General features: G+C 47.5%; 1 protein-coding gene across 17 annotated transcripts in view; it reads left to right on the top strand.

Moving 5' to 3' along the window:
* The window catches only part of ATXN2 (ataxin 2), a 1509788-nt gene that overhangs the window by 196927 nt on the left and 1288782 nt on the right, over positions 1–24079 (top strand). The window lies entirely within an intron of this gene.

Genomic DNA, 24079 nt, shown 5'->3' with positions numbered 1-24079 from the left:
CAACTGTCCGCTAGAAACATGATTCAAATAGTAATTTCTTCAAAGTGCCAACATATATTATAAATGCATACAAGGTCCACAACATTATAGCAAGATGACATATTTCCTGTATCAAAATGACAAAAGACCTTCTTTAGGACAACTAGTTTGCAATAATTTGAAATTCATGGTGAGTGAAAAGTAAATTATGTTCTTCGTGCAATGCATGCCTGTCCCTGCATCGTCTGCTTGTGCATAGTCTGTGTTTGAGAGTGAATTCTGAGCCATTAAAAGAATACCATGTTAAACACTGAGCATGAATACATGGTTGGATATAGTTTGTTGTGAGAGCTAATTATAGTGGAAGATGGCAATTATTAAGTAGAGCTCATGCACAAGCTGAACCCTAGACCTTAGTTTCAGGAAGCTGAATTACCGCTTGTCTTCTTTCAAAATGATGCATATATCCAAAGAATATAATGTAGTGTTCTTTCACTACATACAAAACCTGGGCCTTTAATGCAGAATTTTGGGTGGGTCCCTATAAATCTTTTCTGACTCTCATTCTTAACAAACAAACTCAAACTGTACGTATGCAGATGGGAGGCAAGCAGAGATCATCAGAATATACCACAATGGCCAAATCTGTGGGAACTCTTCCCTTAATTTCTTAATGCCCAAAAGGCAGCCTGACCTTTAAAATAAAAAAAGTATTTTCTTTATTTTAAACTGCAGCTTTTTGGCCTGCGTTTTAAAAATAAGATGTAAGACCACCTCAGACACCAACATATAGAGAAAACAACTAAATTCCTAGCTACTCAAGACAGAATATTCATGAAAAAGACAATCAGCAGATGGTCAGTAGTGCTTACTGCAGAAGGGATGCATTGAAAAGGGAATACTCTTTATTTTCAGTGGTGCATACATAGCTAGAATAGATTGCATGATGAGCATAGAAGAGCACTTATTTGCTAGAACAATCTCACATGTTCTTCCAAACAAAATTGTATTCAAATGTGCTGCACCGTTGTCCTAACAACCTCAAGCTGACCCCGCCATTTTAAGTCTTTCATCCTCTTTCACTTCCTCCATTGCCAATCAAAATTTAAGAAACGTTAATCAGCCATCTCTTGGTCTAGAAACTTGTGGTCTCTTGGATGCTGATCAGGCAGGGCTCTGTCCATTCATAGCACTCGGTCTGTCCTGCTGTCTGTTCTGGATTATCTGCAGCCCATTGTTGTTCAAGGCGTCACTGTCACTTTTATTCATTTAGACTGTTCAGCTTACACTTTATTCTTATGTTGCAACTTTCTCTTCTTGGAGCCTCTGACAAAGCATCGTCTTGGATCTCCTCTTAATTTGATAATCTGTTACAAGCTGTTCCCCTTCCACCTTTTAGATCTTCCTTTGTGCTACTCTCTCACAGCATTCTTCAAGGTTCCCCTGTGAGTCTCACACTTTTTAATGGGTATGTGACTCATTTGACCAGTTTTATTCACTCCTTTGTCTTTTCCTTTATGACATATGACAGCAACATCCAGATGCTCATTCAACTTGACTCTTCTTTATCGCGATTCTCACCCACAATTCGCTATCTGCCTTTTAGAGGCTGCCGCCTGAAGGCTAAATATCTTGTTAAACACAGATAAAACTAAGATCTTAGTGGTCGGCAAAATCGTCTCCATCATGTCAGACAGTTGGCTCTCTGAACTTGCTCCTGCTCCTCTAATTGTCAATTCAGAAACCTTGGTTTCTCTTTTGAACAGTCTTTCTGTATACTTAAATTGCCCTCTACATGCTCTCATCATTTCAGATTCTCCTAAAATCCTTCCCTTCCTTCCATTTTCTGCTAAAAGATTGTGGTTCAAAACGTTGGTTTATATCAACTTGATTTTTGTAATTCCCTACGTCTGTCTTTTGTTTTTATCCCTCTGTAGACTGACTAGGATTCACAATGTTTCAGTCCAGGAAATGTTTTTTACTTTTCGCTGGTCTAATTTAATTGTCTTCAATCTGAGCCAGTTCATTTACAGGAATTCCCAAATTTGTAATTCTTAAAGCAACTACTTTTCCGAAAATTCAACTCTCCTGAGGTGGAGACTGATCTTTTCCTTTTCCTGACCACTAAAGCTTAGAACGTTCTTCCTCCCTGTCTGATAATGTCTTTCCTTTAACAACGCTTTAAAAACACACCTTTTCTCTTTCTTCTTAATACCTTCTCCTTCCTTTCCTGTACCTTCCTAAGTGACATGCTATCATTATTGGGTGATGAGTGCTCTATAGGTTTCAAATCAATCAATCTATACAGGCACTGTTGTATGAGGCATTTGAGCACTTGAAATCTCAGTTAATTAAAATGTACACCCATGGCTATACCATGCATGTTTTTCTTAAACCATTAGAATGAATTATGCCTAATATGGTAGATTATACTGATGGATACTGACATTTTATTCCTAAAGTTGAGGCAATACACAATGTTAGCAGAAATTTGCTAAACCAGTTATACCTGTGGACTCCTTGAACTACAAACTTAAGAATTACTCTGTCAAATTCCATGTACATCCGCCCAATCTCCATTACTTTTCAACCTTTTTTACCTAAACCACCTTGCTTCACTAATTAAATAATAATTACTCCTGGGTATGAAACCCTTGAAGCTTGTCACACCAGCTATAAAAGCACTTTACTGGTGTTAGCCTGAAGCTGAATGTCCTTCAAATTATTATTGCACAAGAAGAATACATGCAATTGCTCAGAATTTCCATTTACAAACTCTTCTTGCATGCCTCGTAGGAGAGTAAACACTCAAAACAAGGCCTAATGGCCTTCCCCCGCCTCTTTACATTCCTCTTCCCATAGATCGTAAGATGGGCTTTCTGAATAAAATCTGAGAAAAGTGAGCAGAAACTGTGTTTTTATTTTAGACTCTTTCTACACCGCAGGCTGCGTTTGTTGCAGATAGTCTCTGTGATTTGGTATGAAGAGTACTTTTTAACGTGGTGCCGCCTGTAATATGGGAAATTGTTTATTTGTTAATGTTTGCCGTTATTTCCCTGCTTATTTACTCTTCACAGTTAGTGTATTGTGTGCTGTCCGCTGCAAACTGCCTGAACTTGTTTTAACTTGACCAAATTTACCAGCTCCCTGTTGGGCTCTACTCTTTCACTCTGTTACTTAACCTGTCCTCTAGATTATCCAGCCCAGAAGTCCTGTTTAATGGGTGTACAAGTGAAGGTATCTTGTCTGTTGTGGTTTGAAAAAGGACAAAGTCCAGAATCCCTTTATTTCTCTCACCCTGTCCCATCATCTACACCTGACTCACTGCACAACCTTTAAAATGTTACTTCTGTTTCCTTATCACCGGCTGATTGGTAACCTATCAACACCCCCCCTCAGATGGCACCATCACTGCTTCTAAATTGACCTCATAGACCCTTGACCGAGGTGTCTATGAATCGCTGCTCCACAGTTCCTCACAGTATCATCTTAGGTTGCATCCTATATCCTAACTACTTGTCGGTGTATACTTTACACCCTCTTCTGTGGTATATGTAGTAATCATAGGGTTGGGCCCCACTGCTTTTCTGGCCTCAACATTGACCGTCTTCTTTGGTGTCTGCGAATTCCCTTAGGTTTCAACTTTACATTTTCTTTCCCCGGGTTGGTGGGTCCACAGACCCAGTCCAGAGCTGCTTGTGGTAATCCCTTTGCTCTCCCCTTCCACATCTCTGTAGACTCTATAACACAGTACTGTGGCACCTATACTTTTGCAGCGTGAATCTTTCTGGATTCACTATGCTGTGCATTATTCCGCGATCTTGTGGTTGGGTCCGGATTCGTAGTCTTTTCTTTGTTTTTTTTTTTTTTGTAGCCCAGGTGGGCGTCGACGACCACCATTTGGTGCACCTCCCGTGACGTCGTCTTGCTTCCTGCGGAAGTCCCACCTCTGGGGCGCCATCTTCAGATTCTTTTTTCCGCCGTTGGGTCTGGATCGTCATCGGGAAGCTCCAGAATTACACTTGAAGGAAGAAGAAAGAAAAGCGAGTTTCGTCGATAAATACTAGAGGATATCACAGGAAAGGAAGAGATTTCATCAGGAGCGCAAAGAAAGGAGGTTCAACGCCCTTTTTCTTCGACGACCTTGGAGAATGCGCACTCAGAGGCCCTGAGCGCAATGGACAAGACGCCATTCAAGTTCTGCCCAAACTGCCACCACAAGTTCGCGCAGAAGGACCAGCATCCGGTCTGCAACCTCTGCCTACCGGTCGAACACCAGAGTAAGGACTGCAACGCCTGCTCAGCCTTCGTGCCGAAGACGCTCAGGGTGAGAGATCGGCAGAGAAGAGCCAACGCCAGCATGGAGGGCAAGGGTAAGGCCCCGTCGCTCTACGATCTGGGCCTCTCCACGGACGACAAGGACAACGTCGCCGAGACAGCCGAAAACTTCACGGTCGTAGAGAAGACTAGGTAAGAGAATCGTCGAGCGCAAAACAGAAAGTACCTCAAACACGAGGGTGACTCGAGAAAATCCGAGTCTAAGTCCACGAAGGGAGCATCGGCGCCGAAAACTTCGACGACCAAAGGGGGAACCATGGACAAGAGGCCGAGCGGATCCTTAGAAAAGGACTCCCTAGTGCCGAAAGACGCCGAAAAGCAAGGGTCGTCAAAGACAACCCAGGAAATGGGCCGATCGACACTGAAAGAACGGTCGACGTCGACGCAAGTTTCATCGAAAAGACCCGCGGTCGACGCCGAAAGCATCTCCGAGATGGAGAAAAAGAAGAGGCGGCTCGAGGCCGAAATGGAGAACATCCTTCAAAGGAAGAAAGAGTAAGACGCCAAGATGAAGGAATTCAAGATTCCAACGGTTTCATCGGCGGACGTCGTCGAGGTCGAGGACGAATTCGACACCGAAGGACTAACAAGGGATCTCGAAGAGGAAGAAGTGCCCTATTATGATGGTGAAGCCGAGGAAGAAGACCAACAGTCGTTCTACGACTCGGCGCCATCTACCAGCCACGACATCGAATGGCAGGATCTCGACACCGAAAACCCGGAGGAGCCCGTGGACACGTACCCTTCGAGGCCTTCGCCACCCGACGACATCAGGGTGTACAATATGGTGGTCAGGAGCGCAGCAACAGCCTTCGGCGTCAAACTCGACGAGGAGAAGCCGAAAGCCGATTTTCTCCTCGAGACCCTGCTCCCCATCCAGACAAGGAGCCAGTTCCTCCCCATGCTACAAAGTGTGATGAATCAGGGGAGAGAAGCCTTCAAGGAACCAGCGACCTGCCGGTCGATCACGCCCAGGACAGAGAAGAAATATAAGCACTCCTCCCTGGACCCCCCCTTACATCAAGGGTAGCGTGACCGCCGACTCCATCATAGCTTCCACGGCCAGGAGAAGGGCCAACGTACCAGCAACTTCGGGCCCACCACCTGATAAGGAGAGCAGGAGGATAGACCTCACAGGAAGAAAGGTCGAGAGGAACGCCGCAATGCACTGGCGCATGGCGAATTCCAATGCACTCCTCAATAGACACCAGGACCAGCACTGGGACGAGATGGGGGAGCTAGTAAAGCACCTCCCCGAAGAATACCGCCAGAGAGCCTCACACCTGATAGACGAAGGCAAGAACATCACCAACTCGTGTATAAAGACGGCGTTGGACGGGGCAGAGACTTCAGCAAGACTCATGGCCATAGGGGTCACCGAGAGAAGGCATGCATGGCTAAGAATCTCGGGATTCAAACCGGAGGTGCAGAACAACATCCTTGGCACACCCTTCAACGGAGAGACACTGTTCGGAGCAACAGTGGACGAGAAGCTCACCCAGCTGAAAAAAGAAAACGAAACGGCGAGGTCCATGGGGGCCCTACAGCTGAGGGGAATGAGGAGAGGCAATCCCTCGAGGAGACCCTACGGTAGGGGAGGAAGCCAGCAGGGGCCGTCGCACCAGACGTTCCAGCAGGGTCAGCAGGGTCAAAGTCACGGACAAGGTCAGCAGAAGCAAAACTGGCAGTACCAACCTCGGGGCCAGTCCTTTCGCGGGAGAGGGAACGGACGTGGCCAAAGGAGGAGAGGGGGCGAACAGCCCTCATCAAAGTGACTCAGCATGCAAGAGGACGCCTACCCTCGTCATGCCCCCAAGGGTGAGGCGCAAAAAAGTAACATCAGGGGGAAAAGAATATTCAAAAGCCTACGAGCATACAACACCAGTAGGCGGAAGACTGAGGTTCTACCTTCAGGAGTGGCGGCGTATAACCACAGACAAGTGGATACGGAACATCATGCAGTACGGATACTGCGTAGAGTTGGAGAAAAGACCTGCAAACAGGAAACCAAAGGGAAGACAGAGATCGGCCCAAGAACTGGCACTACTCAGAGAAGAAACACGGAAACTTCTAGAAAGGAGAGCCATAGAGGCAGTGCCGTTCAGAGAACGCAACAAAGGGGTCTACTCAAACTACTTCGTGGTCCCGAAAGTAGACGGAAACCTCAGACCCATCCTGGACCTGCGTTACTTAAACAAGTTCATCAGAACGCAAAAGTTCAAAATGACTTCGCTGCAGGAGGTACTGCCCCAAATAAGAGACGGAGACTTCATGGTCACCGTGGACCTCAAGGATGCCTACCTTCACATCCCAATAAACAGAAGACACAAGGGCCTTCTAAGATTCAACATCGAACAGGAACACTACCAGTTCACAACCCTGGCCTTCGGATTAAAATCGGCACCAAGGGTCTTTACAAAATTCTTGTCGGCGGTCGCGGCCCACCTACGAAAACAGGGAATCCATGTCTACCCCTACTTAGACGACTGGCTGGTCAAGGCAAACTCACGCGAGAAGTGCGAGAGGCACGCAAAACGCGTAACAGACACCCTCACGAATCTGGGGTTCTCGATCCACTGGGGCAAGTCATCGCTGGAACCGGAACAGGTGAAGATTTTCATGGGGGCGAAAATCAACTCCCTCAACAGTACAGTAGTGCCCAGCGACAGGAGGACAGATGCACTACTGAGGGAGACGAGGCTCTACCAGAAGGGGCGAGCTCTGACAGTGAGGGCTGTGAGCAAGATGATGGGGATGATGGCGTCGTGTATCCAGCTGGTGCCGAATGTACGCCTGCACATGAGACCATTCCAGGAATGGCTACAACAGCAATGGTCACAAGCAAACGGAAGTTGGGAGGATCTAGTGGTTGTTACGCACGCAGTGCAGGAGGAGATAACTTGGTGGAACAGAAACAACATGACAGCAGGGAGAAGCCTGACACCACCAATCCCAACAGTGACCATTATCACGGACGCATCGCAAAAGGGATGGGGAGCGCACATGGACAACCTCAGAGTGAGGGGTCTGTGGGCTCCAGCAGATGCGGTTCGCCATATCAACTACCTCGAGTTGAAAACAATCCTGCTAGCCCTGAAGGCATTCCAGAGGCACCTGTACAATCAGAGGGTGTTGGTTCAAACAGACAACACCACGGCAATGTTCTACATCAACAAACAAGGGGGGGACACAGTCGTTCCCTCTCTCCTCTCTAGCTCAGGAGATTTGGAGATGGGCCATACCTCTCAGGATAGATCTACTGGCAATTCATGTGGAGGCAGACTGGCTAAGCAGCAGACCTCGGCATCGCACGAGTGGGAGCTCAATGGCCAGGAAACGGAGAAACTCTTCCGGAGATGGGGAACTCCCACAATAGACCTATTTGCAACACGCCACAATGCAAAATGCCAAAGCTTCGCGTCCAGGCAACCAGATCAGCAATCCCAGGGAAATGCCCTATGGATAAGCTGGTCGAGGACATTTGCCTACGCCTTTCCACCGATACCCCTGTTGCACAGAGTGCTCGACAAGTGCAGAACCAGCAACATGACTCTGATCCTAGTGGCTCCGCAGTGGGCGAGGCAGACATGGTTCTCACAAATTCAAGAAATGGCACAAGGCAATCCATACAGGTTCGAGAGGAGGAAGGACCTGCTCTCAATGCAAAACGGAGAGGTCCTGCACCCAGAGCCAGAGACCCTCAACCTGGCGGCATGGCTCCTGAAGACCTAGAGTTCGCACACCTAAGATTGCCTCCGAGCACTATGCGAGTGCTACGGGAGGCAAGGAAACAAACTACACGAAAATGCTACAGCGCAAAATGGAAGAGATTCACTGTGTGGTGCAGGAAAAAGGGCCTGCAAAACAGAATGACAAGAGACTCAACAGTACTGAGGTACCTCACACACCTTCTAAAGAGTAACCTCTGCTCGAGCTCCCTAAGGGTACACCTAGCGGCAATCGTGGCCTACACCAGAGGTGAAAAGGGTGGAAGTTTCTTCACCTCGCAGGTGGTGAAGAGATTCATGGAATGAGCCAAAAGGATGGCCCCCCCGAGAAGGTTGCCGCCGCCGGCATGGAATCTGAACGTGGTGCTGACGGAGCTCATGAAGGCACCGTTTGAACCCATTCACAAGGCCACACTGCAGATGTTGACGATGAAAACGGCCTTTCTGGTGGCCATAACCTCACTACGCAGGGTGAGCGAGCTTCAAGCACTAACACTACAGGAACCCTACATTCAGATTCACAAGGACAGAATAGTCCTGAGGACAGACCCACACTTCATGCCCAAGGTGGTGTCGGCGTTCCACATGAATCAGAGTATTCAGATACCAAGTTTCTTCCAAAACCCGACTTCAAACGCAGAAAAGGCCCTGCACACCCTCGACGCAAGAAGAGCGGTGATGCACTACATTGAGAGAACCAAGGAACTCAGGAAGTCGAAGCAGCTGTTTGTGTCCTTTGCTACTAGCTTCATGGGTAGGCCAGTGACTAAGGGCACCATCGCTAGGTGGATTGCCCTCACTATTCAATTCTGCCACAAACAGGCTGGACAGGAACTAGCGGAGGGGCCTCAGGCTCACTCCACAAGGAAGAAAGGGGCCACCGTGGCCTTCCTGGCGAACACGCCCATCCAGGACATATGCCTCGCGGCAACTTGGGCATCTGTGCACACGTTCACGAAACACTACTGCGTGGACATTCAGATGAACAAGGAAGCACAGGTTGGACAGAAGGTGCTTCAACACATTTTCAACGACCAACGCTCATCTACCACCCAGCCGCCACAAAATTAGGAAAACCGCTACAAAGTCTATGCACAGCATAGTGAATCCAGAAAGATTCACGCTGCAAAACGAATAGTTTCTTACCTGTCGGTGTAGTTTTGCAGCTTGAAGATCTTTCTGGATTCACTAGCGAACCCACCCACCTCCGCCAGGAAGATGAGGCTGGAGGAAGAGGGGGTGAAATGGAAAAGATCAGAAGGAATGAAAAATTACAGAAAATGGACAAGAAGAATTAATCAATCGCCTAGGGTTAAAAAAAAAAAAAAAAAGGGAAAAAAGAACCCGAAGATGGCGCCCCAGAGGTGGGACTTCCGCAGGAAGCACGACGACGTCACGGGAGGTGCACCAAATGGTGGTCGTCGACGCCCACCTGGGCTACAAAAAAAAAAAACAAAGAAAAGACTACGAATCCGGACCCAACCACAAGATCGCGGAATAATGCACAGCATAGTGAATCCAGAAAGATCTTCAAGCTGCAAAACTACACCGACAGGTAACAAACTATTCGTTTTTTTTATTCCTTGTTGTCTCCACCACTCTTTAATAATCTCACAAGGATTACTGATATTTGTACAGGTTGGACTTTAGACCATAGCCTTGTTGATTTCACACTTACCACATTCGTTTGTTTAGATTATTTGTTTCTGTAACTCAGTGGAATACTGTGACCTTGGGGCCCCTCAATGACTGTAACCAGTGGGTGCCTACAGAAGGCTACTATATCACTAATTGATAGCATTCACTATGGCTGCAGGCTACTCTCTGTTGCTCCTGGACACACTCTTAATGTCATTTACAATGGCAGACTGTGTCCAGTGCATGCCTGTGGATTGCTGCCCTGTAACTCCTTAGTGGACCCTATAAAGTATTGACTCCTGGTTGCCTGTAACCACTGCATTACTAGGTGTCCACTTATGCTACTGGGCATCTCCTAATAAACATTACTTTGACCATGTTTCTGCAATGCATGCCTGCTCTGCAGAATAATCCCCATAACTCCTGCATGGACTTGGATTATTTACCATGGCTGGCAGTGTAGAGTGTATGTTTGCTGATTGCAGAGGATATAATGATTGTCTTCTTCCTTAACCCCTTCGCTGCGGCAGGAATTCCGCCGCGGCGCTGGGGGGGTTTGGGGGCCGTTGCGGTGCCGCTGTGCTCGTGACGGAACCACTCCGTCACGAGTCACGGGTGAGCTGTGCTCATGACGGAGTGGTTCCGTCACGACTCCGCCCACTGCGCTAATCGCCCGCACAGGCAGGGAATAAGCGCCGCGTGGGCAGAGCGGCCGCCAACGGCCGCAGCATGACGGAACCACTCCGTCATGAGCACAGCGCACCCGTGGCTCATGACGGAGTGGTTCCGTCATGAGCACAGAAAGGGATAACCATTGGTGGATTTCATAGACAAATGCTCAATCAGGCAAAACAGTGAACTAATATAAATTGCATGCATGTAGTGTCGCTCTCCCTTGGTTGTAAGAGATTTCTCTCTGTTTCGGATCCGAAACAGAGAGAAATCTGCATTCATCCAACAACTGGACATATTACCACCAATGCGACACACAAACGTAAACCTGAGACTGAAGAAGCTTACCACATTCCCTTAAAAAGGAAAAAATGTGGGTACTAACCCTTCTACTCCTCCATCACCTCCTTCTCCGGAGTCTCAACCATTGCTAATTTCACCTGCTGACTCACCACCACCATGTACACCTGGTCGGATGATTGGGATGGTATGGGGACACTGATTCACCACCTGCAGACTCTTGGGCAGATTATAACACTAATAACACTAATTCTCCCACAGGTAACGATCCTGATCTGTATCCTATTAAGCCTTCTCCACCAGATGACAGTGTAGGATATATTGAATTATTAGGTAGAGCTACTAATTACCGTGGGGTCCAGTTACATAAGGAATCCCTAGAAGAAGATTTCCTTTTCGAAACACTTAGTAATTCCCAAAAATCCTCTCACACACTTGCCATGCTCAAGGGTATGATTAGAAATGTAGATGACATTTTTAATAATCCTGTGCGGTCACCTCTAGGGTAGACAAAAAATATAAATCTGCACCATCTGATCCTGCTTACATTAAGGGGCTGTTACCATTAGATTCCTTAATCTTTTCTAATGCACGGAAAAGGGCCAATTCCCAAACATCAGCAGATGCCCCACCCCCTGACAAGGAGTCTAAGCTGATAGACGCCTCGGGGGGGGGGGGGGGGGGGGGGGGGGAGGGGGGGGAAGAGTAGCCTCCCAAGCTGCAAATTTCTGGCGCATTTCCAATACCCAAGCACTTTTAGACCAGTACGATAGGGCGCATTGGGATGAAGTGGAACAATTGCTCCAGTTTCTGCCTGATGAGGACCAGTCTAAAGCTCAAGACATAGTGCGGGGCAGGTACAGCTCATCTCAAACAATTCCATCATGTGCTCTTTAGATGCGGCTGACACTGTGGCTAGAGCCATCAACACCAGCGTTCTATTAAGAAGGCATACCTGGTTACGCATTTCAGGGTTTAAACCAGAAGTTCAAGTTTCTATCCTTAACACACCATTTGACAAGCAGCACCTCTTTTGTCTGACTCATCATTTGAAAAGATAAAGAAGGATACAGAGGTGGCACAATCTATGGGAGCCCTTCAGTCACCTTCAGGTCGTGGTTCCTTTTGGCGCTCCTTCTACCATGGAGGTTCCAAAAACACCTCCTCAGACACTGCCTCTACCATCTGCAGAAGCAACAATCAGCCCTCTGCTTCTAAGGGTTTCTTCATAGGGGGTTCAGAGCCAACAATGGCAACGGTAGAGGTAGAAGTTCCAACACATGCGCCTCCCCCTCTAAAACAAAACAGTGACTTGTCTACACTCCCCCCTGACCATTTACCACCTGTTGCGGGCGTCTTTCACAATGCCTGCCCATCTGGCATCAATAACTACAGAAAAATGGGTACTGGAAATTATCTGTTCTGGTTATTGTCTGGAGTTTACTAACAATCCTCCAAACATTCTTCCACGTTCACACAAACTGTCACCGGACCACTTGCATCTCCTCAAACAAGAGGTTCAGTCTCTCCTTTTAAAAGGAGCTATAGAGAATGTACCACCACAATACCACCGCTCTGGCGTATACTCCTTCTACTTTCTCATACCCAAGAAGGACAGTTCTCTCAGGCACATCTTGGACCTCAGAGAATTAAATCTTTACATACATTCAAAAACTCACTTGGTCGGCAAAGCTGTCCTAGTTCGTACGGACAACATGACAGCTATGTATTACATACAAAAACAGGGGGACACAATCTCTCCAACTGTCACACTTAGCTCAAGACCTTTGGAAGTGGGCCATTCACCACAACATCTCCTAGCAGAACACCTCTGTGAGATAGTGGGTTTCTGTTGCAGTACGCCCCCTCCCCCGTCCCCTCCCCTTCAGGTCTCACCTGAGCCAGCGCCCTTAGCGCTGCTCTGGCGAGAGTTTTAGTAAGCGGGTTTTGGAAGTGCTAACCTAGTGGTTTTATTCAGGCCTCCAGCTTGCGTTCGCGATGTCGTGCACGCGCACAGCTGCTATCCTGGTTTCTAGCATTCCTTTCCTCGCATTTATTCCCTGGCTGAACTCACTATGAGTGAGAGCATTTTGTTTGATCACATGTGCACAGGAGCATGAGAAGGAGTACACTTCAGTGCATGTGCTGGCATGTTGGAGCTCTGGCCTGCTCATTTATTTTGTATATTTTCCCACTCTTTTTCCACATTGCAGGTCTGCAAAATAAGTAAACACAAGCATTGGCATAGCCAATAGGTCTCACCTTTGGAACCTTATAAGTGTTTAGACACGCAACAGTTGATGTTGTTGCACCAAGGATATTGTACTGCATAACTAAATACTTATAAGGTTACAAAGGCGAGACCTATTGGCTATGCCAATGCTTGTTTCTTTTTTTTGTTGCCAGGCTACTGATGCTCTTTGACTTTGTGTGCCCTGGGCTCCTGTCAATCAGGTGCCCAGGGCCTGGGTTCTTTCCCTAAAACTGCCTAACAGCCTAAACCCAATTAGCATCTCTGGCCACATGTCAGCCCCTGGTAAATGGTACCCTAGATACCCAGGGCCCTGTGACCAAATAAAACCCCTAAGGGCTGCAGCACTTACTGTGTCACCCTTGGAGGCCCTGTGCCCTGACACACACACACACTGCCCTTGCAGGCTGAGTGTTTTGGTACAAAACAGAGAGTCGACATGGCACACAACCATGTGTACCTTGCCCACAACACACACTGCTCTGGCATACCTAGGTCACCCCTCTAGCTGGGTGCCCTATGCCAGTGGTGTGGGTACAGGTGCATGAGCCCTGTACCCCTACAGTACCCAGGTCCATTCCTGAGCACTGTAAGTGCAGTGCTGCCATTAAGAGTATATGGTGCTGGGAGGTCGTCATCACGAACTCCACAGCACCATGATGGCTGCACTGAAGACTGAGAAGTTTGATACCAAACTTCTCAGCACATTAAACTTACACTGATGCCAGTGTGGGATTTAATGTAAGATGCACGACAAAGGGCAACTTAGGTAGAGAGCCATCCTCTCTCCTGGGCCTGCAACGATGCACATCCTGGACGAGGTGCTAGGTCTCCTCCCCAGGATGGGCAGGGGAAGCTTCAAAGGCATGCCACCTTTGTGAGCTTCTACAGGCCACTTGCTGTACTCAGCAACTGGCCCCCACCGGTTCTGACCCCCACTCTGGCGGGAAACCCCAAGGGAGGAAAGGGGGTGTGCCAGCCTCTGCCAACCCCACCCCTCAAGTGGGGGAGGCGAGGTGAAGCACATCCCCGGGCTCTCGCATCTTGAAGATGGGGAGCCCTGCCCAATCAGGACTAGGCTACTGCCTCCCTCCCACAGGAGAGTGGCAGGATAGGGAGAGTACCCACCCCAGGGAAGGGACCCATTGGTCCCTGCTCTTTACCTACCTGTAACGCCCCTAAATTTAGTATGTAGGGGCACCCTGAACCCACCTTCCTCAGATCCCGAATACGAAACCAGCAAGAAGAACAAGAAGAAAGAAGACCTGACATGCAGCTGCTAACAAGAGGAAGACACCAACTGACTTGGCCCCAGCCCTACAGGCCTGTGACCCAGAATCCAGCACCCAAGGACCCACCTCGACGCTCCTGACGATGCCTGCAGCCTCAGAACCAGGAAACCCACCAACCGCGACCAGCTGAGGGTAAGATTTCCCAACGCGAAAAGACACCCCTGCACCCGGCTCCCTGCAGCCCCCTGTGCCCAGCTCCTGGGAACCTACGGTTTCCCAACTTACCGCTCGAAGTGGTGGTCGCACCTGAAGAATCTACGTCCCCAAGCTTGCAGCCTTTGTTTGTCACTGAGCTTTTCCATTGAAATCCATTGAGCGGCCGACTGCTCAAAAGCACCCTGCACCTAGCCGTCCAAGTGCCCCTGGGAGTGCAACCTCTGTCCTATTTTTCTTCCCCACTTGCCCTGAGCAAGTGACCAGGAGCCGAGCTCCCACAGCCGCGTGGTGGCCTGCCTACTAGCAGCCACCAACCAAAGGCCCCCTGCCCCCCGTAGGCCAACATTGGGCCTAACTCTCTCTGCACCCGGCTGCCCCTGTGCCGCTGAGGGTGTAACAACTGTGCTTACCTGACCCTGGGAGACCCCCGAGTCTATGCCCAGAACCTTAACTCTGCCAGTCGAGTACTTACCCAAAAGCTGATAACTCACTTGTTCGAGGCATATGAGCTGCAGATTACACACTATGCATAGATCGCCATCTGGTGTTGGGCCCGGATGTTTGCACTTGTTTTTGTCTTGGAATGTCTTTGGAAGTCACAAGGTATGTGACTCCTCCTTTTGATCATAGTGCGCATGGGCATCGGCTCCATCCTCAGATTGTTTTTTTACGCCATCGGGTTCGGATGTGTTCTCGCGTTCCAGTTCGGAACCGTTAACGGTTTTCTCTTTCGACGAGCAATCCTTCCCTTCTCGACGGTATTGTTTCGCGTTTTCTCAATCCACGCGACACTTCAACTTCGAAGTCTTCGATTCCAGTCGTCGACGAAGGCCTTCGGGCCTAATCTCCGGCTCATGGAAAGGACGCCATTCAAATAGTGTCCTCTGTGGGTCGAAGTTCCCCACACCGACCTACATGAGGTGTGCAACCTCTGCCTCTCACCGGAGCATGAGGCCAGAGACTGTCCAGCTTGCGCCTCCTTCCGCTCCAAGAAGACGATCCGGGACCGACTAGCTCGAAGACCAAATGGCACGCTCGTCATCTTCGATCCCCGACAACATCTTCCAAGAGGGCGTCGATGTTCGGAGCAAGGTCGGGTCGAAGAAGCCATCATCGGTGCCTCCGAAGCAGATGATTCCGACGTTGAAGACCTCACTCCAGCTCAAAGGGCCGTGAGTACAGACGTCGACCCCCGACCCAAACCCCCCCTAGACACTATCATAAAAGGCTTCGGTACCACCTTCACGCCCAGGTGCACACCGAGACACTGCTTCCCATGCCCCGCCTTCAGGCCCGGTAAAGAAGCCTACTAAGCCTTTAAGTGACTCGGGCTAGAGTCAGCCTACCCTCGGTGCCGAAAAACATACTCTGGCACCGAAAAAGAAGACGTCCTCGTCCTCATCCACGCCGACCACTGCTTCGACATCAAAGCACTCTGCGTTGAAGGCTAGCACTGGTTCTTCGGCACCGACAACACCCTCGGAGCAGACTAAAAAGCGCGCACCAAAGGGCCCCGATTCTTCGAAGCCAAAGACCTCGGAACCGAAAAAACAACAGGTTCCATCGGATAAAGACACTACAAAACTGCATGGTTCCAAACCTAGAACCGCTACAGAGTCGACGTCCAAAAAGCTTACGGCACCGAAGCCCTCAACTCCGAAGGATCTGCCTCCCACAGAAGAACTGTTTCGTCTAGATCCTACCCAAAAAACTCTTGTGAAGGATCCTAAGACTGGTCATTTAATGCTTAGCATCAAGAAAAGACCCCTGGAAACGCCTGTGCCCGCACCACCACCGAAAAAGAGAGACTTTGCTACCTCTCCATTAAGGATCCCTTCTCCTCTTCCTCCCCCACCACACCGCTCTCCTACACCATCACCTACCCCAGTAGATGATGATGATGACAACACCTTAGATGATGCAGGGGGAGGTGCGGACGATCAACCCCTTGGGACCCTACCCCTACTTGCTCCCCAGACCCCTGGGATGATTACAGTGTCCCAGACGTCCCTTACACCCCACAAGATGACATCTATCCCTCCAGGACTTCCCCTCCAGAGGACAATATCGGCTTCAACCAGCTCCTTCACAGAGCTGCCCAATACCACGGGGTTGCCCTTCATACAGACCCAGTAGAGGAAGAGTTCCTCATGGACACTTACAATACCACACAAAGGTCCACCTCAATTTTACCCATGCTTAAAGGGGTCATTAAGCATGCACCAGAGATCTTTAAAGACCCAGTCAGGGCTCGAGTCATCAACTCGAGAATAGAAAAAAAGTATAAGGCTGCTTCTACTGATCCAGTATACATTAAAGGCCCCGCACCACTAGACTCCTTGGTAGTCTCTAATGCAAGGAAGAGAGTAAATTCCCAAACATCAGGTGACGCACCACCACCTGATAAGGAATCTAAACTTCTGGACGCCTCTGGCAAACGCACAGCGTCACAGGCAGCAAACCTATGGCGCATTGCTAATACCCAAGCGCTCTTAGCCAGGTATGACAGGGCACATTATGATGAGCTTGAGTCCATAATGCAGCACCTCCCCGACAGGTATAAAAACGGGGCCAAGGAACTCATACAGGAAGGTAAAACCATCACTAACACCTCCATCTGTTGTGCCTTGGATGTAGCAGATACAGCCTCAATGGCAATAAACACCAGTGTCCTGTTGCGCAGGCATGCCTGGTTACGCATCGCAGGTTTTAAACCCGAAGTCCAGAGTTCCATACTCAATCAGCCATTTGATGAGCAACACCTATTTGGCCCCAATGTGGATGTATCACTTGAGAAAATGAAAAAGGATACAGACACGGCCAAATCTATGGGAGCCTTGCAGTTGCAAGCTCCCAGGCGGTCTTTTCGTCGCTCATCCTTTAGAAGCACCCATAGAGGCTACTCCTCTGATAGCCCCTCCACTTCTTACAAGCCTCCCACCCAATCCACCTTTACTAGAGGTTACCAAAGGGGTGGTTACAGGGGGAACAACAGCAAAGGCAGAGGCAAAAACAACAACTCCCGCTCTGCCTCCACCCCCGCCCCATGACTTTCCTCCACTTCCCCCAGACCATTCCACTCCAGTCGGGGGCAGATTTCACCAATTCCCCCCTGCCTGGGCAAACATCTCTGCAGACAGGTGGGTTCAACGAATAATTAAATCAGGCTACTGTCTCGAACTAACATTTACCCACCCCCCCCAACCATACCACCCAAACAGCATCCAATGTCACAAGAAAATGTGTTACTGTTAAAGCAGGAGGTAACCTCCCTCCTACAAAACAGTGCAATAGAACCAGTTCCCCTGCACCAACAAAACAAGGGAGTTTACTCCCTCTATTTTCTCATACCAAAAAAGGACGTCTCGGCTATCTAAGGCCTAGTTTAGACCTCCGACCCCTAAATCTATACATACACTCAGACCACTTCCACATGGTCACACTTCAGCAGGTCCTCCCTCTGCTTTCCCAGGGCGACTTCCTTGCTACTCTAGACCTCAAGGACGCCTATTTCCATATTCCCATTCACATCGCTGACAGAAAATATCTCAGATTCGTAGTGGACGGTCAGCACTATCAATTCAAAGTACTCCCATTCGGAGTCACCACAGCACCAAGAGTGTTTACCAAGTGCCTAGCGGTGGTGGCAGCACACCTAAGACGACAACACATCCATGGCTTCCCATATCTAGACGACTGGCTCATAAAAGCCAGCTCATACAATCGGTGTGTACAACACACTCACGCCACTATTCAACAACTTCACGACCTGGGGTTCACAATAAACCACGCCAAGTCCCAGCTGCAAGAGTCCCACACACAACAATACCTCGGTGCCACAAGAGACACCACAAGGGCGTTAACCTATCCCAGGAGGGCCAGGAGGGCAAGCATACAAGCTCTTCTCACCAAATTCCAACTGTAACTCTCTTCCAGCTCGAGTGTTCATGCAACTCATAGGGATGATGGCCTCTTGCATTGTCATAGTGCCTGATGCAAGACTCCAGATGCGTCCTCTCCAAGAGTGCTTAGCACGCCAATGGAACCAGGCTCAAGGTCAGCTAACAGATCTGGTGTTGGTAGACGGTCTTACCCATCGCTCTCTGCAGTGGTGGAACACCAAGAACCTTTCCAAAGGGCGACCGTTCCTCAAGCCGGTTCCTCAAATAGTCATGACAGCGGATGGATCGCTCTCCGGCTGGGGAGCTCACCTACTGCATCACACCATGCAGGGCAGGTGGACACCTCAGCAAAAGTTACTCCACATGAACCACCTGGAGCTACTAGCCATATTCCTAGCCTTGAAAGCTTTCCAAAAACACATTTCAGGCAAAGCTGTCTTAATCCGCACCGACAACATGACAGCCATGTATTGTATACAAAAACAAGGCGGGACACACTCTCTGCAGCTCTCTCAGCTCGCACAGAGCATATGGAGGTGGGCTATACCTCAGAACATTTTTCTCCTAGCCCAACATGTCCTAGGAGTCCAAAACACAATAGCCGATCTGTTGAGCCGTCAAACATAACAAATCCACGAGTGGGAACTTCATCCACAAGTTCTTCAACCGTTTTTTCAGATGTGGGGGCAACCACAGATAGACCTCTTCGCCACCCGCGAAAACGCCAAATGCCCAAACTTCGCCGCCAGGTATCCTCACCCCACCCATTGTCCAAAGACAATGCGATATGGATGAACTGGTCATGCAGATTTGCGTACGCTTTTCCGCCTCTCCCACTCATTCCACTAGTAGTGCGCAAACTACAGCAACACTCCTTAACGCTCATCCTAGTTGCTCCAACTTGGGCCAGATAACCATGGTACACCACATTGCTGGAACTCTCCGTACTTCCGCATCAAGAACTACACCTCTGTCCACGCTTCCTAACTCAGAACCAAGGAGAGATACAACACCCAGACCCAGCTCAACCTAGCGATCTGGCTCCTGAAGTCCTAGAATTCAGTTACCTCAACCTTCCTCCTGACTGTATGAACGTCATCAAAGAAGCTAGACGGCCTACCACTAGAGCATGCTATGCAGCCAAGTGGAAAAGATTTGTAATATACTGTCATAACACCACTAATCCCCTAGATGTCTATCCAACACATCATAGGCTACTTACTACACCTCCAAAGATGCAACTTAGCCTACACGTCTATCAGACTGCATCTTGCTGCTATAGCAGCATATCTACAAAATAGACCACATCTGTCACTTTTCAGGAAGGACTCAATAGAATAATTCCCCCCAGAGTACCACCTTCACCTGTGTGGAATTTAAACATCGTTCTCACAAGATTAATGGGGCCTCCATTTGAGCCACTACATAAATGTGAGCTACAATTCTTCACATGGAAAACTACTTTCCTAGTAGCTATTACTTTTCTACGAAGAGTTAGCGAACTACAAGCACTAACTATTCAGGAACTCTTTATGCAAATGCATCATAATAAGGTTGTTCTCCAAACTAATCCTAAATTCCCCCCTAAAGTCATTTCTCCCTTCCACCTCAATCAATCTGTGGAGCTGCCTGTATTCTTCTCGCAGCCACAAACCGTCGCAGAAAGAGCTCTTCACACCTTATATGTCAAAAGAGCACTGCTGTACTACATAGAGAGAACACAACCTTTTCGTAAAGCCAAACAACTATTCTTGTCTTTCTCACCACCACACAAAGGCAACCCCATATCAAAATCTGGGATAGCTAGGTGGATTGCCAAATGCATACAAATTTGTTACCACAAAGCAAAACTTACATTATCTGTTCCTCCTAAAGCCCACTCTACACGAAAGGGGCTTCAATGGCATTTTTAGGGAACATTCCCTTAGACTATCTGCATAGAAACTACATGGTCTACACCGCACACGTTCACAAAACACTATTGTGTCGATGTGCAAACTAAACAACAACAAGCTAGTGTGGGCCAGGCTGTACTCAAAACACTATTTCAAACTACTGCAACAGATACTGGTGGTCGCCGCTAGGAGGGGATACTGCTATACAATCTATGCATAGTGTGTAATCTGCAGCTCATATGCCTCGAACGGAATATGCTACTTACCAGTATGCATCTGTTCTTGGCATGTAGAGCTGCAGATCTACACACGCCCACCCGCCTCCCCGGCTACCTTTATCTGTTCCAGTATTATCTTACTTAGATACACATGGGCATCCTTCCTGTTTCTTACAAAGCTCCATCATTTCCCTGCTGGCGATAATCAATCTGAGGATGGAGCCGATGCCCCATGAGCACTATGATCCAAAGGAGGAGTCACATACCACGTGACTTCCAAAGACTCTCCAAGACCAAAACAAGTGCAAACATCTGGGCCCAACACCAGATGGCGATCTATGCATAGTGTGTAGATCTGCATCTCTACATGCCAAGAACAGATGCATACTGGTAAGTAGCATATTCCTTCTTCTATAGCGTAACTTTGACTGGTTTCACTTGGAAATTCTGTGTCCAGTTTTGAAACTTTAAAATATTCACCTAAAATCAGCCGAATAACGAAAACAAAATTACCCGCCTGTTATCAGGAGAGATCCCAGGACTGAATCTAGGATCCAGTCCTGTGGTTAGAAAAGTAATCCAAAAAGTAATTCATTGCATTTATTAAGAAATTCCCATTGAGCTCAATGTTATAATTGTGTTTGAGTTGTGTTGCCTATTGCAACAACTGTAACTATTGCATTCAAAAGTCTATTGAAAGTATTTAACTAAAGCATCTCATTCTGAGAAAGTTTATTTTGATACCTATTGTTGGTTCTAAAATAAAAGAACCATATATTTTTATATACAAACCATTGGCCTAGAGTTCAGTTTTTGATTGTGTGAGACAATTTGCTGACTGAGTGTGTACAACAAATTCTTTACACTGTCCTCTGATACTGCCTTCTGCTCGACCAAGCTACCACTTTAGAGAGTAAGGTTATATCTAACTTTAGCCTCTGCCAAACCTCTGGGGACTGTGGACTCTGTGCACATTGTACCTATTTGGGAACAGTATATACAGAGCCACTTTCTTACCACCTCCCAGGAGTGAACAATCAAATTGCCGGTCTTCTCAGCAGACAGAGACTGCAAATCCACAAATGGGAACTTCACCCTCAAGTTCTCCTCCCATACTTTCAAAGTTCGGGAGTCCCTCAAAAAGATCTTTTTGCCACACACAATAACGCAAAATGTCCAAATTTCGCCTCCAGGTACCCACACCTGCTTTCCAAAGGCAATGCACTATGGATGAACTAGTCTGGGACATTTGCCTGCGCTTTTCCGCCTCTCCCACTCATTCCACTAGTGGTTCGGAGGCTCAGGCAAACATCCCTTACACTAATCCTAGTAGCTCCCACATGGGCCCGTCAACCTTTGTTCACAACCCTATTGCAGCTGTCATTAGTTCCACATCAAACACTGCACCTCACATTCAGTCTCCTCACACAGGGCCATGGAGAAATCACACACCCAGATCGAAAACAACTGAACCTCGCGATCTGTCTTCTGAAATCATAGAGTTTGGCTATCTAAAGCTCCCACCAGAGTTTATGAACATCATTAGGGAGGCCAGAAGGCCTACTACAAGAACTTGTTATGCAGCTAAATGGAAACGTTTTGTTATCTATTGCAATAATATAAATTCTCTTGATGCCTAAATACAAAATATAATTTGTTATCTTACACTTGCAGCAGTCGGGTTAGCTTACACTTCTATCCGACTACATCTCGCTGCAATAACTGCATATCTACAAAATGGGCAACACTTGTCTCTTTTTAGAGTGCCAGTAATCAAAGCTTTCATGGAAGGACTTAAGTGTTATCCCACCAAGACTTCCTGCCCCAGTGTGGAATTTTAACATATTCCTCACACGATTAATGGGCCCACCTTTTGAGCCCATGCATAAATATGAGCCACAGTTTCTCTCCTGGAAAACTGCTTTTCTCATTACAGTCATTTTACTGAGGAGAGTGGGTGAACTACAGGCACTAACCATAGAAGAACATTTTTTCCAACTTGACAAAGTGGTCCTTCGTACTAACCCCAAGTTTCTACCTAAAGCAGTTTCTGCCTTTCACATCAATCAGTTGAGTTACCTGTATTCTTTCCTCAACCTTCTTCAGTGGCAGAACGAGCTCTACACACCTTATGTTCGAAGAGCCCTTTTATATTACATTGAAAGAACAAAATCATTTCGTAAAACTAAACAACTTTTCGTTGATTTTGCTCCACCACACAAGGGAAATCCTGTGTCGAAGTCCAGTATTGCCAGATGGATTGTTAAATGCATTCAAATTTGCTATGCCAAAGCAGAGAACTTTAACAATACCCCCTAGAGCGCATTCCACTCATAAAATAGGGTCTACTATGGCTTTCTTAGGAGACATCCCCATAGTTGACATTTGTAAAGCTGCATCATGATCTACACTGCACTCATTCACCAAGCAATATTGTGTAGATGTGTTAGCGAGACTGCAAGCTAATGTGGGCCCTAATGTGGGCCAGGCAGCACTTAGACCACTCTTTCAGATAACTCCAACAGCTACAGGTTAGGCACCGCGTTGGGAGGATACTGCTGTATAATCTATGCAAAGCATGTGATCTACAGCTCACATACCTCGAACGGATAATATTATTTACGCAGTAATTATCTGTTCTTGGAACGTACAGCTGTAGATTCACATGCGCCCACCTGCCTCCCTGGGTACCTTTACCTGTTGCAGTTTAAGAAAGTTGTCAGCGTGTTGTGTAGGCTAGCCTGGGAGAGTTGAGTGACGTATTCAATCTAGTTGTGTGGAGATTTGTATAAAATGTACTGATTTATTGCGTGCTACAATGCTTGGTAGCTGCCATGTCCTCGACATAAATTGTATATGTATATCGGGATTTGCTTGTATCTGAAGCTTGTTCTTTGGTTCAATAAAAAGAATTAAAAAAAAGAAAGTTGTCAGCAGTCCAACCTTGACCCATGATGGCGATAGAATGTTCTTTTTTTTGGATTGTATTTCACTTTTAGTAGCCGCAGGAGTTTTTATGAAAAATGTTGTACAGGAATGATCCTCAACAAAATTATTCTAAATATTGCCATTGTGTTTTGCGCTCTTGATAATAATGTGAAAGAGCTTTGATTTGGTCTTTCGTGAAGCACTTGTGATATAGTTACACATTTCTAATGAACTCCCCTTTGACAGGCACTGAAGGGAAGAACCTGAAGGGGTGCTGTCTAGTAAGGGCACGAGGGGGCTAGTGGTAGGGAATAAGCAGAGAGCTTCCTTTATTGCAATGGCCTCACATGGCTGAAAAATAGCGTGTGGGTCATCTAACTTGACATAGTTATTCCTATGTTTTTAGAGTACTCAACAAAAAGAGCAACAAAGCACTAATTGAAAACTGGTTAACCTTTCTTTGTTGTTCTCTAAAAAAATAAAAATATGAATAGGCTTCGTTAGTCCACAACAGTGTAAAAGGTTGTTACCAGTGGACAGTTCACCAGACAAGCCTGCCCCATGTTTATTTTAATTAAATCAAGTGATATAGTGTCATACCCCCTACCTTGCTGTCCAAGTGAAGTTATGCTTAAATGCTGTACAAAAGTATGCAGGTACATATGCAGAGCAGAGAACCTTGTAACCCCTTTTGCATTCTGTGGACATAAGGCAGTGGATGTTAGTGTCATGAATGGCAATCTGTGAAATGAAGCCTTACTAAGGAAATATATGTTCGAGGC

This window comes from Triturus cristatus, chromosome 11 (assembly GCF_964204655.1).
Source record: "Triturus cristatus chromosome 11, aTriCri1.1, whole genome shotgun sequence".
Lineage (NCBI taxonomy): Eukaryota > Metazoa > Chordata > Amphibia > Caudata > Salamandridae > Triturus > Triturus cristatus.
The sequence above is the reverse complement of the archived record's forward strand: the minus strand, read 5'-3'. Positions and strand labels throughout refer to the sequence as shown.